The sequence below is a fragment of the Lepidochelys olivacea genome (assembly GCF_965140295.1).
Source record: "Lepidochelys olivacea isolate rLepOli2 genome assembly, chromosome: 1".
Taxonomy (NCBI): Eukaryota; Metazoa; Chordata; order Testudines; family Cheloniidae; genus Lepidochelys; species Lepidochelys olivacea.
This window is the reverse complement of record NC_140411.1, coordinates 6,817,494-6,824,974: the sequence shown is the minus strand read 5'-3', so window position 1 is coordinate 6,824,974 and position 7,481 is coordinate 6,817,494. Positions and strand designations below refer to the sequence as shown.

The window sequence follows — 7,481 nt, the reverse complement described above, 5'->3', positions numbered from 1 at the left end:
GGGTCCAGGAGGCAGCCTTGGGTGGGTTTGGGGGGTACTGGCTCCAGGTCCAGGGTGAGAAACCGTTCCTGGCTGTTGGGAAAACTGGTTTCTCCACTTGCTTGCTGTGAGCGATCTACAACCCCATCATCATCATCTTCCTCATCCCCAAAACCTGCTTCTGTGTTGCCTCCATCTCCATTGAAGGAGTCAAACAACATGGTAGTGGTGGCTGAACCCCCTAAAATGGCATGCAGCTCATCATAGAAGCGGCATGTTTTGGGCTCTGACCCGGAGCAGCCGTTCGCCTCTCTGGTTTTCTGGTAGGCTTGCCTCAGCTCCTTAAGTTTCACACGGCTCTGCTTTGGGTCCCTGTTATGGCATCTGTCCTTCATGCCCTGGGAGATTTTTACAAATGTTTTGGCATTTCGAAAACTGGAACGGAGTTCTGATAAGCACGGATTCCTCTCCCCGTACAGTGATCAGATCCCGTACCTCCCGTTCGGTCCATGCTCGATCCCTTTTGTGATTCTGGGACTCCATCATGGTCACCTCTGTTGATGAGCTCTGCATGGTCGCTGCAGCTTGCCATGCTGGCCAAACAGGAAATTGAAATTTAAAAGTTTGCGGGCCTTTTCCTGTCTACCTGGCCAGTGCATCTGAGTGGAGAGCGTTGTCCATAGCTCCCAGAGGCCAATACCGTCTAATTGCGTCCACAGTACCCCAAATTCGACCCGGCAAGGCCGATTTCAGCACTAATCCTCTTGTCAGGGATGGAGTAAGGAAATCGATTTTAAGAGCCCTTTAAGTAAAAAAAAAGGGCTTTGTCGTGTGGACGGGTGCAGGGTTAAATCGATTTAATGCTACTAAATTCGACCTCAACTCCTAGTGCAGACCAGGGCTTAGAGAGATTTTAGCTCTCTATGCCTCAAAAGTGTGATCTGGGGCACTAGGTGGAGAACCTGAACTCTTCCCAACACCCCTTTGTGATGAGGCCTGTCACTAGCCCAGCTCCCTTTGACAAGGGACTTCTGGGCCTCTCCTACAACTCAGCAGCAAGAGGGGAATCAGGATGTTCTTTCAGAGAGCAAAGGACCCGGAAAGCATTACCTGGCTGTACAGAGCCCTGCTGGGCTCCCCCTTGGTCTGATCCTGACCCCGCACCTGCTCCATGAGCACTGAGAGCTGCTCTAGCGCTGGAGATAGACCTCACACCCTGCGTCCAAATTTCCATCATCAACAAGTTTGGGGACAGCTGAGTCCATGGGAGGGGGTTGTTTGTGTGCAAGTGAGAGTGAGCAGCAGGCATTTGGACCTGGGCTTCGGTCATGCCCCCTCTCTATTTGGAATGTGCATGTCCATGCTTAGGTGATGTGTATATATCTCATATCTGAGAAACTGGAGCAGATCCTCTGAGCTGTGCACCAGGTACCCAGTGACTTTGCGAGCCTATCACTGTTATGTCTAGTGGTCTGTGGGGTAACCTAGGTCCCTACCACTGGGGGCTCTGTAGTCCAATGCAGAGGGACACAGTGTCTCTGCCACCGATGGACTATGTGACCAGAAATGTCCACTAAGTAACTCTCAGTGCCTTCATTTGTGGGTGATCCTCTTCAAAGATAGCCAGCAATGCCAGCTCCTGCGATTTTATTGGGAGACTCTCACTATTTCCTGTCTGTTTTAAATCCCCAATTTCTGGGATCAAGAGACAGTGCAGGAACTTCAGCTTTCCGTTTTCTGAAAAATTCAGTTTCAGAAAAGCTAGAAACTCTGAAATAGGTGCACCCCAAAGGCTCGGAAAACTTTGTGACTTTGTCCTCACCCACAACTATTTCACATTCGGGGACAATATATACGTTCAAGTCAGTGGCACTGCTATGGGTACCCGCATGGCCCCACAGTATGCCAACATTTTTATGGCTGACTAAGAACAACACTTCCTTAGATCTTGTCCCCTAACGCCCCTACTCTACTTGTGCTACATTGATGACATCTTCATCATCTTGACCCACGGAAAAGAATCCCTTGAGAGATTCCACCATTATTTCAACAATTTCCATCCCACCATCAACCTCAGCCTAGACCAATCCACTCAAGCGGTCCATTTCCTGGACACTACAGTGCTAATAAGTGATGGTCACATAAACAGCACGCCATACCAGAAACCTACTGACCACTATACTTACTTACCAGCTTCCATCCCGGACACACCACACGATCCATCGTCTACAGCCAAGCTCTAAGATACAACCGCCTTTGCTCTAATCCCTCAGACGCAGACATAGACATACAAGATCTCTATCAAGTATCCTTAAAACTACAATACCCACCTGCTGAAGTGCAAAAACAGATTGACAGAGCCAGAAGAGTACCCAGAAGTCACCTACTACAGGACAGGCCAAACAAAGAAAATAACAGAATGCCACTAGCTGTCACCTTCAGCCCCCAACTAAAACCCCTCCAGCACATCATCAAATATCTACAATCTATCCTGAAAAATGATCCCTCACAGATCTTGGGAGACAGACCAGTCCTCACTTACAGACAGCCCCTGAACCTGAAGCAAAAACTCTCCAGCAACCACACACCACACAATGAAAACACTAACTCAGGAACCTATCCTTGCAACAAAGCCTGAGGCCAACTCTGTCCACATATTTATTCAGGTGACACCATCATAGGACCTAATCACATTAGCCATTCCATCAGGGGCTCGTTCACCTGCACATCTACCAATGTGATATATGCCATCATGTGCCAGCAATGCCCCTCTGCCATGTACATTGGCCAAACCAGACAGTCTCTACACAAAAGAATAAATGGACACAAATCTGACATCAGGAATCGTAACATTCAAAAACCGGTAGGAAAACACTTCAACCTCTCTGGCCACTCAGTAAAAGACTTAAGGGTGGCAATTCTGCAACACAAAAGCTTGAAAAACAGACCCCAACGAGAAACTGCTGAGCTTGAATTAATATGCAAACTAGATACCATTAACTTGGGTTTGAATAGAGACTGGGAGTGGCTGGGTCATTACACATATTGAATCTATTTCCCCACATTAAGTATCCTCACACCTTCTTGTCACCTGTCTAAATGGGCCATCTTGATTATCACCACAAAAGTCTTTTTCTCCTGCTGATAATAGCTCATCTTAATTAATTAGCCTCTTACAGTTTGTATGGCAACTTCCATCTTCTCTGTATATCTTCTCTGTATATCTTCTTACTATATGTTCCATTGTATGCATCCAATGAAGTGGGCTGTAGTCCATGAAAGTTTATGCTCTAATAAATTTGTTAATCTCTAAGGTGCCACAAATATTCCTGTTATTTTTATGTACTAAAGAGTGAGAGCTCAGAGAAGGAATATTTTCTATACTGATCCCAATGCCTATTAACACACTGGATACAGGCTACAGACTGACAGAACAGAACCTGAGGAGATCCAGGAAGCTATTAACTGAGGGACAGGGGAGCTACTGGACTTTTGTTTACTGACAAGCACCTGAATGAGGGCTGTGACGCTGCAATCTTTTCAGGTTCTGAAGAAATACAGATAACAAATGTAGTCCCACTCTAACCTGAGAAATCATCTCTGAAAGAAGATCAAAAGCTAAAGAATGGGTTGACAAGTGTGTACTAAAGTACAGATGTGTAAAAATTATGCCAAAACTTTTCATTGTAATACAAATATTGCACATCAATCTTTCATGACATGCATGTGTATCAAAAACCAGCAGCAGAGTTGTTCTACAGGAAGGAGCAGTGGTAAAGTTACTGCTTAATGGCTTTTACTTTAGTAATTATTCCAGAAGTGCACCACAGACTCTTAGCAATGGGTTTGTGCTATGAACTCTTCATTCAGTGAACAGTTGGATGATTCTGTCCCCTGGAAACTGACAAGAAGCTGTGTCTAAAACTGACATTCGGGGCCATAAACACAACCCCTCTGAAATACCTGTGCAAGACTTCCAAAAAGTCATGAGAGCACAGAATCCCTGGTCTCCCTTTCAGCAGAGTAGAGCTGAGTTGCAGGGAAGGGGAATGTAATCGTGGTTGTATGTAATTTACGCCCATCACCTGTTACACGAGCATGGCTGAAGTAACATGCAAACTCAAGTGGATAGTAGTGGAAACCTAGTGTTTGCACTTTTCACCCATTTGTGATGTCAGCCCTTCACCCAACCAGCTGAATTAACTGCCTTGTAACTTGCCAGATATCTACAGACCCTTGCATGGTGACAAGATGCAGGTCCTGTGAGGATGAAGAGAAGTCTGTACAACAATCAAACTCTCTGGATTCAGTCAACATTGGCCAGGCAAAGCACTTCAGCTCCTCTTGGTGGGATTCTTGGGGGTCAGAGTGTATCGGGGGAGCATTTGGTAAGGGAAAGTTAACAGATCCCAGTTCTGATTGAATTTACCATATAAATCTGGCGGCACCTTAAAGACTAACAGATTTATTTGGGCATCAGCTTTCGTTGGTAAAAACCCCACTTCTTCAGATGCATCAGATTCATTTGCCTTTGAAGAGTGTTTTTTTTTTAACCCATGAAAACTCATGCCCAAATAAATCTGTAAGTCTTTAAGGTGCCACCGCACTCCTCATTGTTTTTGTGGATACAGACTAACACGGCCACCCCTCCGATACATGTAAATCTAGAGTGATGCAGTTCAAGTCAGTGTTACTGAATTAACAGGTAGTACTAGAACAGATAAGTACAATGCACTTTCCTTGTTTTTATACACATCATGGTACAATGGGCCACACTCAGAAGTGGAGAGCAAGAAAGGGTGTCTTTGGTAAAGTCACAATGGTAAAATCACAAAGTGTTCAAATGGGCTATAGAACTCCCAGCCACAAGGTATCAATGGGGCCAAGAGCTTGGAAGAATTCAAAGACGGACTGGATATTTTTATGGGTAATGATAACATTCCATTACAGTAGTGAGGATAGTTTTCAAAACTCTTGGAAGGGCTCTAAACCTTCCAGATTTCCATCACAAAATGTGTCTGATTAATGGGTGTAAGGGGGAAACTTTCCCTGGGAGCAGGTTATCTCATACCTGTCTATTGTAGGGCTTCTTCCCCTTTTCTCTGAAGCATCTGGAACTGGCCATTGCATACTGGGCTAGATGGACTACAGGTCTGCTCCAATCTGGCAGTGTCTATCTTCCTATTTGTGGTGTAAATCCAAGATTATGTTTTTGCTGATATTCCTTGATATCCTTGGAGTCTCTAGACTTGCACTGAGAGCAGAAAGATGTCTTGTTAAATATCATATAGTCTCCTGTTCTTTTTCATTTCAGGAAGTAAAGTTCAGCACTCCTCGGACCTGCGCAGTATATTATGTCAGCTGTCAGTGACACCAAATTCAACTCTGCAGAGTTCCATCTCACAGGGATACTGGGGAGGAAGATATCCATCTCTGGATCTCTATCCCCTTCTGCTTAATGTATGTTATTTCCATAGTAGGAAATTCACTCATTCTGTTCATTATAAAAACAGATCCAAGCCTCCATGAGCCCATGTACATTTCCCTTTCCATGTTGGCCATCACAGACCTTGGCATATCAATAACCACCATGCCAACAACACTGCGTATATTCTTATTTAACTCTATGGAGATCAGCCTCAATGCCTGTTTAGTCCAGCTGTTCTTCATCCACTCACTTCAATGCATTGAATCCTCCATGCTCTTGTTGATGGCCTTTGACCGCTTTGTTGCAATCCGTGATCCGCTGAGATATGTCTCCATCTTAACCCTGCCGAGAACAGCCAAGATGGGACTGGTGTTTGTGCTAAGAAGGGTGGCCATAATACCCCACTCCCCTTTCTCCTGAAACAGTTCCAATACTGTCGAGCCAATGTCCTCTCCCATTCCTACTGCCTGCACCAGGACGTCATGAAGATGGCTTGTTCGGATATCTCAATCAACAGCATCCATGGCTTGTTTACTACGCTCTTAACGGTGGGGTTAGACTCACTGCTCATATGCCTCTCTTATGTGATGATCCTCAAAACAGTGCTGAGCATCGCATCCACCGTGGTGTGCCTCAGGGCCCTTAACACCTGTGTCTCCCACCTCTGCGTTGTTCTGCTCTTCTACATGCCAATGATCAGCTTGTCTGTGTTACACAGATTCGGAAAGGGCTCTCCTCCCTTGATTCAGATTCTCCTGGGCTACATCTACCTGCTGGTTCCACCCCGATGAACCCAGTTGTGCACAGCGTGAAAAGCAAACACCTCTGTGCGAGGATAATCAGTGTGTTCGTGAAGTGAAGGGTCAGTTCATCATCCAGCTCCAACACTGGTGACATGGTAGCCAGAAAACATGAACCATCTATTCCATCCTGGACCCTTACATCCAAGACGACATGAGCTACTGATCTGCACTGTGTAGCTAGATGTTCAGGTGGAGTCTAAGGCCTGGGGCAATGGGAGAGAGGCTGGTGAGAGATGACAGTGCACTGGGGGAAGGAGATCAAGGCAGGCAACAGCATTACAAAGTGACTGTGTTCATAGAGAGCCTGGTGACTCGTGGGATGCTGGACCATAAAGAGCCATATCGGAGTCTGCTCCGATCTTGGAACTCCTGTTGATACATTCAATAAAGTGAAGGGGGTTGGATGATGTTTCCCATTACACCTGGCTTGTCACTGTCCCATCTCTGGCTAAACATCCACGGGCCCTGAGAACAGCTGTTCTGCAGTCACACCCCTAGCCCTTCCTGAGCATTCTGGGTGCTGTGTGATCTATGAGAACTGCATCAACTGTGGACAGGGATATTCAAGGGGCACAGACACCCACCCTTCCCCTATGCCCTCAGCCACATCCTTGTGACAGAGTCATGTCAGAGACATGATTAATGCAGGAGCCCTAGGAGAAGCCATTCAGGGAGCCCCGTTGATGTCTGTACACATCACATACCTGCTGAGCACACTCCGCACCAAAGCAGAGCAGATCTGCATGTGTGAGTGAGGGTCTGACACACAGAAGACCTGGCAAGAGACTCAAGGCAAAATTCTCTTATCCTCTCCTTCATTTGTAGTGCCCCAGATGCTTGAAAAAAGGGTGGAGATGGTCCTCAACTCCCCCACAGAGGCACAGCTAGCTCCTTTTCCATCCCAGCCCATTCAGTGTAGGGTGACTGTTTTTCAAAAGGCAAAAGTGGGACACATGCAGGATTCCCGTACCCTCTGTAACCCCACCCCTGAAAGGTAGCCCACTCAGTTTTCCAGTTCTAGCTACGCCACTGGTCCCAAGAACTCCTTGGCTTCTCAAAGAATGTAAGCTGGGCCAGTTCTGTTCCTCTATCTCCAGAGCAAAGCTTGTAGTGATAGCTGAGATAGATAAGTGTAAATGTGTGACAGCTCCCTGTTATTTTAAAACCATTTTCTCTAATGTTTTGTGCTCTTTTCTAATAAACCTACTTGTTTTAAGGAGGCTGGGGGTGACTGTATAGCTCTGGTCACTAGCACCCAAAGGGAAGAAACT

General features: G+C 46.1%; 1 pseudogene across 1 annotated transcript; it reads left to right on the top strand.

Annotated features, from left to right (window-relative positions):
• The first annotated feature begins 5,333 nt into the window (after nt 1-5,333).
• Nucleotides 5,334-6,266, top strand: LOC311513740 (olfactory receptor 51G2-like; annotated as a pseudogene). The gene has a single exon. The product of its transcript is annotated as an olfactory receptor 51G2-like (transcript).
• The last annotated feature ends 1,215 nt before the right edge of the window (nt 6,267-7,481 follow it).